The following is a 10342-nucleotide window of genomic DNA, read 5'->3' as shown; positions in this document are numbered from 1 at the left end:
TTAGGCAGGTAGAGGTATAGTTAGGCAGGTAGAGGTATAGTTAGGCAGGTGAAGGTATAGTTAGGCAGGTGAAGGTGTAGTTAGGCAGGTAGAGGTATAGTTAGGCAGGTAGATGTATACTTACGCAGGTGAAGGTGTAGTTAGGTAGGTGAAAGTATAACATTAGTTAGGCAGGTACTGATACTTTTAGGCAGGTGAAGGTATAGTTAGGCAGGTGAAAGTATACTTAGGCTGGTGAAGGTTTAGTTAGGCAGGTAGAGGTATAGTTAGGCAGGTGAATGTATAGTTAGGTAGGTGAAGGTATAGTTAGGTGGTTGAAGGTATAGTTAGGCAGGTGAAGGTATAGTTAGGCAGGTGAAGGTATAGTTAGGCAGGTGAGGGTATAGTTAGGCAGGTGAAGATATAGTAAGGCAGGTGAAGGTATAATTAGGAAGGTGAAGGTATAATTAGGCAGGTAGAGGGTATAGTTAGGTAGGTGAAGGTATAGTTAGGCAGGTGAAGGTATAGTTAGGCAGGTGAAGGTATAGTTAGGCAGGTGAAGGTATAGTTAGGCAGGTGAAGGTATAGTTAGGCAGGTGAAGGTATAGTTAGGCAGGTTAAGGTATAGTTAGGCAAGTGAAGGTATAGTTAGGCAGGTGAAGGTATAGTTAGGCAGGTGAAGGTATAATTAGGCAGGTAGAGGTATAGTTAGGCAGGTAGAGGTATAGTTAGGCATGTGAAGGTATAGTTAGGCAGGTAGAGGTATAGTTAGGCAGGTAGATGTATACTTACGCAGGTGAAGGTGTAGTTAGGTAGGTGAAGGTATAACATTAGGCAGGTACTGATACTTTTAGGCAGGTGAAGGTATAGTTAGGCAGGTGAAAGTATACTTAGGCTGGTGAAGGTTTAGTTAGGCAGGTAGAGGTATAGTTAGGCAGGTGAATGTATAGTTAGGTAGGTGGTATAGTTAGGTAGGTGAAGGTATAGTTAGGCAGGTGAAGGTATAATTAGGCAGGTAGAGGTATAGTTAGGCAGGTGAAGGTATAGTTAGGCAAGTGAAGGTATAGTTAGGTAGGTGAAGGTATAGTTAGGTAGGTGAAGGTATAGTTAGGTAGGTGAAGGTATAGTTAGGCAGGTGAAGATATAGTTAGGCAGGTTAAGGTGTAATTAGGCAGGTAGGGGTATAATTAGGAAGGTGAAGGTATAGTTAGGCAGGTAGAGGTATAGTTAGGCAGGTGAAGGTATAGTTAGGCAGGTGATGGTATAGTTAGGCAGGTGAAGGTATAGTTAGGCAGGTGAAGGTATAGTTAGGTAGGTTAAGGTAGGTTAGGCAGGTAAAGGTATAGTTAGGCAGGTGATGGTATAGTTTGTCAGGTGAAGGTATAGTTAGGCAGGTGATGGTATAATTAGGCAAGTAGAGGTATAATTAGGCAGGTGAAGGTATAATTAGGCAGGTAGAGGTATAGTTAGGCAGGTAGAGGTATAGTTAGGCAGGTAGAGGTATAGTTAGGCAGGTAGATGTATAGTTAGGCAGGTAGATGTATACTTACGCAGGTGAAGGTGTAGTTAGGCAGGTGAAGGTATAACATTAGTTAGGCAGGTGCTGGTACTTTTAGGCAGGTGAAGGTATAGTTAGGCAGGTGAAAGTATACTTAGGCTGGTGAAGGTTTAGTTAGGCAGGTAGAGGTATAGTTAGGCAAGTGAATGTATAGTTAGGTAGGTGAAGGTATAGTTAGGTAGGTGAAGGTATAGTTAGGCAGGTGAAGGTATAATTAGGCAGGTAGAGGTATAGTTAGGCAGGTGAAGGTATAGTTAGGCAAGTGAAGGTATAGTTAGGTAGGTGAAGGTATAGTTAGGTAGGTGAAGGTATAGTTAGGCCGGTGAAGGTATAGTTAGGCAGGTTAAGGTGTAATTAGGCAGGTGAAGGTATAATTAGGCAGGTGACGGTATAGTTAGGCAGGTGAAGGTATAGTTAGGCAGGTGATGGTATAGTTAGGCAGGTGAAGGTATAGTTAGGCAGGTGATGGTATAGTTAGGCAAGTGAAGTTATAATTAGGCAGGTGAAGGTATAATTAGGCAGGTGATGGTATAGTTAGGCAGGTGATGGTATAGTTAGGTGGTTGAAGGTATAGTAGATTATGTAGAGATATGGTTAAGCAGGTAGATGTGTTTATACATACCAATAAGTTGGAATGGAGATAAAGATGAATGTTTTGCTGGTAGGTTTGTGAAGATGTGTTATTTTCAGAGAGAAATTTATTAAATCGAGTATTTAACCACACTGTGTGCTGTGGGAGAGTTACAGTACAACGCCAAGGTCCCATACAAACAGGAGGCGGATGCAACGTTCTTCCAGACAGACAGGAACTATATCCCAAATGGCATCCTAATTCCCTTCATAGTGCACTACATTTGACCATGGCGTATCGGGCTCTGGTCAATAGTAGTGCACTAAAGAAGGAATAGAGTGCCATTTGTGACTCGTCCAGGCTGTGTCCCACAGTCCATGTGGTGCGTGATGCATCTGGAGGTACAGGACAGCTGAGTGAGGTTGATACCTTTTCACACGTCTGATGAGTGACACAGAATTAAATTTTTGTGCTGAGAGTGGAAGTGAAATCATTGATTTGGATGACTGCCACCGTGCATCATGGGAACAGCTGTTGGGATGACGATTACACCGCCACACCTTTCGATGACATAATACATACTATAAATCAGGGGCCATATGCACATTATATCTGGAATGTAAACAGCCAACATCTACATCTTTAAAAAGTATAATACGGAAAGTGTCACAGGTGTGACTGATTTGCATGTTCAACCTAACAAACATTTCTATTGGTTAATTTCCTGGTCATGTGACTTGAGCTGCATCTATTTAACCCCCCCAGTGGGCGGCTGCCCACTGGAAGTGAATGCAGTCTGGAGGCATGGTGCAGCATATTTTTTTTTTGCCAGAGCAGGTGATGCCTTATTTTGGTAAAAGCACACGGCTATTGGAGTTGTTTGAGCGGAAGTGAGATCTTTGAGTAGCTGGATGCCTGTCTCTTGGGTTGCATCACTTCCTGTCTCCCCTTTGTTTCTTTGTATGGTTTGTATGTCTGTGGGATTTTAACTAGCAATGTTTTTAGAGTAAACAATCAGATATGTTATGTTTATTAAACATTTGGAAACAAACCAAATGAACAGAACGGCGAAACTAGAATGTTTTGAAATTGGAAAGATGGAAAACCAAGCCTTAAAATAAACGTTGTGTTCTGCCTCTGCATCCTGCTTCCTGCTCATTACCACACCGAGACCTTGTCACCTTTCCACCTCATGACAAAAGTAGCACTTTAATACTGCACAATCTAAAGAGAAGTAGCTGGAACAATGTCCTCCTGATCATTTGCACCAGAGAAGTAGCTGGAACAATGTCCTCCTGATCATTTGCACCAGAGAAGTAGCTGGAACAATGTCCTCCTGATCATTTGCACCAGAGAAGTAGCTGGAACAATGTCCTCCTGATCATTTGCACCAGAGAAGTAGCTGGAACAATGTCCTCCTGATCATTTGCACCAGAGAAGTAGCTGGAACAATGTCATCCTGAACATTTGCACCAGAGAAGTAGCTGGAACCATGTCCTCCTCAACATTTGCACCAGAGAAGTAGCTGAAACAATGTCAACCTGAACATTTGCACCAGAGAAGTAGCTGGAACAATGTCATCCTGAACATTTGCACCAGAGAAGTAGCTGGAACAATGTCCTCCTGATCATTTGCACCAGAGAAGTAGCTGAAACAATGTCAACCTGAACATTTGCACCAGAGAAGTAGCTGGAACAATGTCCTCCTGAACATTTGCACCAGAGAAGTAGCTGGAACAATGTCCTCCTGATCATTTGCACCAACCACAGCACAGAGGAAGAGGCATGACCATGGACCTGACAACGGAAGCTCCTCAACAGCGACGAGACACTGACCGAGCCCCAATACCCATAGGCTACATGAGACCTAAATAGTAGACCCTTCGAGTACGCAAAGAAATACAGTTTAATAGTATGGAGAATACGTTAAATATCGGGATGTCATACTAATTTCGGCTTTGACAACAGCTGATAATTAGAAATGGGGATGTGATACTGACATCAACGAATAGCAGGAAACAACGCAATCACTCATGGCGCATTCTCAGTATGTGGAAAAAAATAATGTTATAGTGTGATTTTTTTTTTTGTATCAACGATGGTTTAATTGGCAGATGTTGTACCCATCTCAACTCTTCATCTAGCAGAATTAGATGCACACTGTTCCACAATGCATTGGAAGAAGTGGGCTGCGAGTGACAGGCCCTTGTTCTCTTCAAGTAGCCAATCAAAACCGGGCTACTTAATTGGGAAGATGCCGAATAGCGAAGCTTCTGCGTTGGTGTTTAAATGTAGGCTGAATTGTTTTTGTTCTAATTAAAATAATCCCAAGTAATTGCATCGTAGGATACATCTTTTAAAACAAGTATTTTATTTTAAAAGCTCATTTGTGTTTTCTCATTGGAAGGTGTTTATTGTTCTCTTGGTCTTCATCAGAGATTTTAAACTACAGTACCAGTCAAAAGTTCGGACACGCCTCCTCATTCAAGGGGTTTTCTTTATTTTTTTTAATTATTTTCCACATTGTAGAATAATAGTGAAGACATCAAAACTATGAAATAACACATATGGAATCATGTAGTAACCAAAAGAGTGATTTATATTTGAAATTCTTCAAAGTAGCCACCCTTTGCCACGATGACAGCTTTGCACACTCTTGGCATTCTCTTAACCAGCTTCATAAGGTAGTCACCTGGAATGCATTTCAATTAACAGGTGTGCCTTGTTAAAAGTTCATTTGTGGAATTTCTTTCCTTCTTAATGTGTTCGAGACAATCAGTTGTGTTGTGACAAGGTAGGGATGGTATACAGAAGATATCCCTATTTGGTAAAAGACCAAGTCCATATTATGGCAAGAACAGCTCAAATAAGCAAAGAGAAACGACAGTCCATCATTACTTTAAGACATGAAGGTCAGTCAATCAGGAAAATGTCAAGAACTATGATGAAACTGGCTCTAATGAGGACTGCCACAGGAAAGGAAGACCCAGAGTTTCCTCTGCTGCAGAGGATAAGTTCACTAGAGTTACCTGCCTCAGAAATTGCAGTCCAAATAAATGCTTCATGGAGTTCAAGTAACAGACACATCTCAGCATTGACTGTTCAGAGGAGACTGCATGAATCAGGCCTTCATTGTCAAATTGCTGCAAAGAAACCACTACTAAAGGACATCAATAAGAAGAAGAGACTTGCTTGGGCCAAGAAACATGAGACATGGACATTAGACCTGTGGAAATCTGTCATTTGGTCTGATGAGTTCAAATGTGAGATTTTTGGTTCCAACCGCCGTGTCTTTGTGAGAAGCAGAGTATGTGAATGGATGATCTCCGCATGTGGGGTTCCCACCATGAAGCATGGAGGAGGAGGTGTGATCATGTGAAGGTGCTTTGCTGGTGACACTGTCAGTTATTTATTTAGAATTCAAGGAACACTTAACCAGCATGGCTACCACTGCATTCTGCAGCGATACACCATCTCATCTGGTTTGTGCTTAGTGGGACTATTATTTGTTTTTCAACAAGACAATGACCCAACACACTTCCAGACTGTGTAAGGGCTATTTGACCAAGAAGGAGAGTGATGGAGTGCTGTATCAGATGATCTGGCCTCCACAATCACCCGAACTCAACCCAATTGAGATAGTTTGATGAGTTGGACCGCAGAGTGAAAAGCAGCCAACAAGTGCTCAGCATATGTGGGAACTCCTTCAAGACTGTTGGAAAAGCATTTTTTATTTTACCTTTTTTTTAAACTAGGCAAGCCAGTTAATTAAGAACAAATTCTTATTTTCAATGACAGCCTAGGAACAGTGGGTTAACTGCCTGTTCAGGGGCAGAACAACAGATTTTTTACCTTGTCAGCTCAGTGATTCAATCTTACAACCTTTCGGTTACTCGTCCAATGCTCTAACCACTAGGCTACCTGCCACATTTCCGGTTGAGAGAATGCCAAGCATGTGCAAAGCTGTCATTAAGGCAAAGGGTGGCTATTTGAAGAATCTCAAATATAAAATATATTTTGATTTGTTTAAGACTTTTTTGGTTACGACATGAGTAACAATGTTATTATTCTACAATGTAGAAAAAATATATAAAAAAATAAAGAAAATCCCTCGAATGAATAGGTGTGTCCAAACCTTTGACTGGTACTGTAAAAACGACACCAGCTTTTGATTTCTGAATGTGTTGGCACCGGAGACTCGGGATGTGGCTGTGTTAATGATGTCATGTTAATCAAGTCGTTTGATTTCTGAATGTGTTGGCACCGGAGACTCGGGATGTGGCTGTGTTAATGATGTCATGTTAATCAGGTCGTTTGATTTCTGAATGTGTTGGCACCGGAGACTCGGGATGTGACTGTGTTAATGATGTCATGTTAATCAAGTCGTTTGATTTCTGAATGTGTTGGCACCGGAGACTCGGGATGTGGCTGTGTTAATGATGTCATGTTAATCAGGTCGTTTGATTTCTGAATGTGTTGGCACCGGAGACTCGGGATGTGGCTGTGTTAATGATGTCATGTTAATCAGGTCGTTTGATTTCTGAATGTGTTGGCACCGGAGACTCGGGATGTGGCTGTGTTAATGATGTCATGTTAATCAAGTCGTTTGATTTCTGAATGTGTTGGCACCGGAGACTCGGGATGTGGCTGTGTTAATGATGTCATGTTAATCAAGTCGTTTGATTTCTGAATGTGTTGGCACCGGAGACTCGGGATGTGGCTGTGTTAATGATGTCATGTTAATCAGGTCTTTTGATTTGAACATATATAGGCTAGGCTACCTATTTCATTGTTTCATTTATGGATCAAGCCTTAGCAGTCATTCTGATCTCGTTCCCAATGATCAGTGCTTTAGTTTATTATGTTACTGCCCAGTGGTTCTGAAGAAATGAATTTGCGATGCACTCGACTGTCCATGGTTGTCTGCGCAATAGCCTTTTGATCTGAACATTTTGAATAGTGTACGAGGCTATTTGACTTCATTTATATATGTTACAGCACTTTGGTTGGACTAATAAATGTGTTGAAATTGAACCAAATGATCTGTTTCTGTCTCCAGTCCGTTTTAAATAGGATAGATGGGCTATGGGTTACGGTCGAATGTGATAGGCCTATAACTCCATTAGGTTGAATGTGATAGTCTGTCTATACCCAGCCTGAATAGGCCTATAACTCCATTAGGTTGAATGGGATAGTCTGTCTATAACCAGTCTGAGTAGGACTATAACTCCATTAGGTTGAATGTGATAGTCTGTCTATAACCAGCCTGAGTAGGACTATAACTCCATTAGGTTGAATGTGAGTCTGCCAATAACCAGCCTGAGTAGGACTATAACCAGCTTGAATAGGCATATAACTCCATTAGGTTGAATGTCTGCCTATAACCAGTCTGAGTAGGTCTATAACTCCATTAGGTTGAATGTCTGCCTATAACCAGTCTGAGTAGGTCTATAACGCCATTAGGTTGAATGTGCCTATAACCAGTCTGAGTAGGACTATAACTCCATTAGGTTGAATGTGCCTATAACCAGTCTGAGTAGGTCTATAACGCCATTAGGTTGAATGTGATAGTCTGTCTATAACCAACCTGAATAGGCCTATAACTCCATTAGGTTGAATGTGATAGTCTGTCTATAACCAGCCTGAGTAGGCCTATAACTCCATTAGGTTGAATGTGATAGTCTGTCTATAACCAGCCTGAATAGGCCTATAACTCCATTAGGTTGAATGTCTGCCTATAACCAGTCTGAGTAGGTCTATAACTCCATTAGGTTGAATGTGATAGTCTGCCTATAACCAGTCTGAGTAGGACTATAACTCCATTAGGCTGAATGTGCCTATAACCAGCCTGAGTAGGTCTATAACTCCATTAGGTTGGATGTGATAGTCTGACTATAACCAGCCTGAGTAGGACTATAACTCCATTAGGTTGAATGTGAGTCTGCCTATAACCAGCCTGAGTAGGTCTATAACTCCATTAGGTTGAATGTGATAGTCGGTCTATAACCAGCCTGAATAGGACTATAACTCCATTAGGTTGAATGTGATAGTCTGTCTATAACCAGCCTGAGTAGGACTATAACTCCATTAGGTTGAATGTGAGTCTGCCTATAACCAGCCTGAGTAGGACTATAACTCCATTAGGTTGAATGTGATAGTCTGACTATAACCAGCCTGAGTAGGACTATAACTCCATTAGGTTGAATGGGATAGTCTGTCTATAACCAGCCTGAGTAGGACTATAACTCCATTAGGTTGAATGTGAGTCTGCCTATAACCAGTATGAGTAGGACTATAACTCCATTAGGTTGAATGTGATAGTCTGTCTATAACCAGCCTGAGTAGGACTATAACTCCATTAGGTTGAATGTGATAGTCTGTCTATAACCAGCCTGAGTAGGACTATAACTCCATTAGGTTGAATGTGATAGTCTGTCTATAACCAGCCTGAGTAGGACTATAACCAGCCTGAGTAGGACTATAACCAGCCTGAGTAGGTCTATAACCAGCCTGAGTAGGACTATAACCAGCCTGAGTAGGTCTATAACCAGTCTGAGTAGGACTATAACCAGCCTGAGTAGGTCTATAACCAGTCTGAGTAGGACTATAACCAGCCTGAGTAGGTCTATAACTCCATTAGGTTGAATGTCTGTCTATACCCAGCCTGAGTAGGCCTATAACTCCATTAGGTTGAATGTGATAGCCTGTCTATAACTAGCCTGAGTAGGACTATAATTCCATTCCAATTCTATTCAGAGTTTAGATAAATTAATCAAATTGCTAATTAGCTCTTATCAGGCTGGTTAATGCGATGTATGTCTGTTGAATTTTGAAAAATCCACCAGCACTCTGTCCCGCCCCACACCTACTCAGGCAGTCGGGAGCTGTACTGCAGGCATACTGCATACATTTTTCTAAAACGGTACGCACTAAATAATATGCGACGATGAGTACATAGTATGCAGGGTTTTTTTCAACGGATCCACTTCTGTTCAGGCCTTGTATTCTTGAGCTTTCCTTGTCTGGTGTAAACAACCTAAGCTTGTTTCCTCACCCTCCCACCCCTTTTAACTTCTGTTTCAGCCACCCAATAAATTGGCTCCAACTCCACTAGACACCCGTCCCTCTCTTCTCTACCCGGCTCTGTGTGCCACTCTCATTTAAAACGTGAGAAATTATAATTATCAGAATTATGCTTTTAATTACGCGTTAATTAGACTCCTACAGTGAGATTAGCAAGCGCTTATGAATTATTAGCTGTGAAATCCTTCCAGATTCATACGTTTTTTTTGTGTTTTTTTTTACAGACGAGACCATAGAAATGTAGCTTTCTGCTTGGTGATTAGCGCGCCTCAAAATAACAGAACAGACTTTGGTACATATGCTTATGATTACAACTTTTAGAAATGCATCGATTTAACTCTGTGTTCTACATGCAGTCTGGTAGCCTACTGAAGATAAGTGACTATACACTAATTATCCTTGATGGCCTGGTTCACAGTCAGCTATTGACACAACAGATGTTTGAGTTGAGTTTGATGTGTCTGCACAAAAAAATGTTTAGACAACTAGCTGTTACGTCAAACCAGTATCCAGGTTCATTAAACATATTATGTCTGCGTTAAACTAGGTCAGAATGTTCTGGTATAGGAATGAATCACGTAGACCTAGTACAGTCAGCTGTACAACCCGTAAGAGGCCATGTTGAGAGTGCTTCTGACTGTCACGAGGGGAGAGACGACAAAAGGGAAAACTTAACAGAGCATGCAGGGAGAATTTGGGTAATCCTTCCTTGTAATAACCACCCCTAGGTTGTTTTGAATCTGAGGCGGCACAGGCGGCCATCCTTGTTCAACCACTGCGTCCTTGGCCATCCTCTTTAGGCCCTGGCGTTCCACTCTGTCGTCTGCTGTCCAAACTATGGGAGGGAAATGGATGGAAATGGAGCTGCTAATTTGCAGGATGTGTGGCTTGGAACATCCTACCTCCTCCTCCTGCTGCTAAACATGCACGTTGGGAATGGGAACATCCTACCTCCTCCTCCTGCTGCTAAACATGCACGTTGGGGATGGGAACATCCTACCTCCTCCTCCTGCTGCTAAACATGCACGTTGGGGATGGGAACATCCTACCTCCTCCTCCTGCTGCTTAACATGCACGTTGGGGATGGGAACATCCTACCTCCTCCTCCTGCTGCTAAACATGCACGTTGGGGATGGGAACATCCTACCTCCT

At 42.0% G+C, this 10342-nt stretch overlaps 1 protein-coding gene across 1 annotated transcript in view; it reads left to right on the top strand.

Annotated features, from left to right (window-relative positions):
* The window catches only part of LOC149978356 (uncharacterized), an 8023-nt gene extending 4773 nt beyond the window's left edge, over nucleotides 1-3250 (top strand). Inside the window, exon 5 of the mRNA XM_090198129.1 lies at nucleotides 1-3250. This exon is cut by the window's left edge and continues 1400 nt beyond it. The gene's annotated coding sequence lies outside the window, so the exon portion shown is untranslated.
* The last annotated feature ends 7092 nt before the right edge of the window (nucleotides 3251-10342 follow it).

The sequence above is a fragment of the Oncorhynchus mykiss genome, chromosome 14 (assembly GCF_057628025.1).
Source record: "Oncorhynchus mykiss isolate SJ-2025 chromosome 14, ASM5762802v1, whole genome shotgun sequence".
NCBI lineage: Eukaryota > Metazoa > Chordata > Actinopteri > Salmoniformes > Salmonidae > Oncorhynchus > Oncorhynchus mykiss.
Note: the sequence above shows the minus strand (reverse complement) of the source record. Positions and strands in the feature narration are given on the sequence as shown.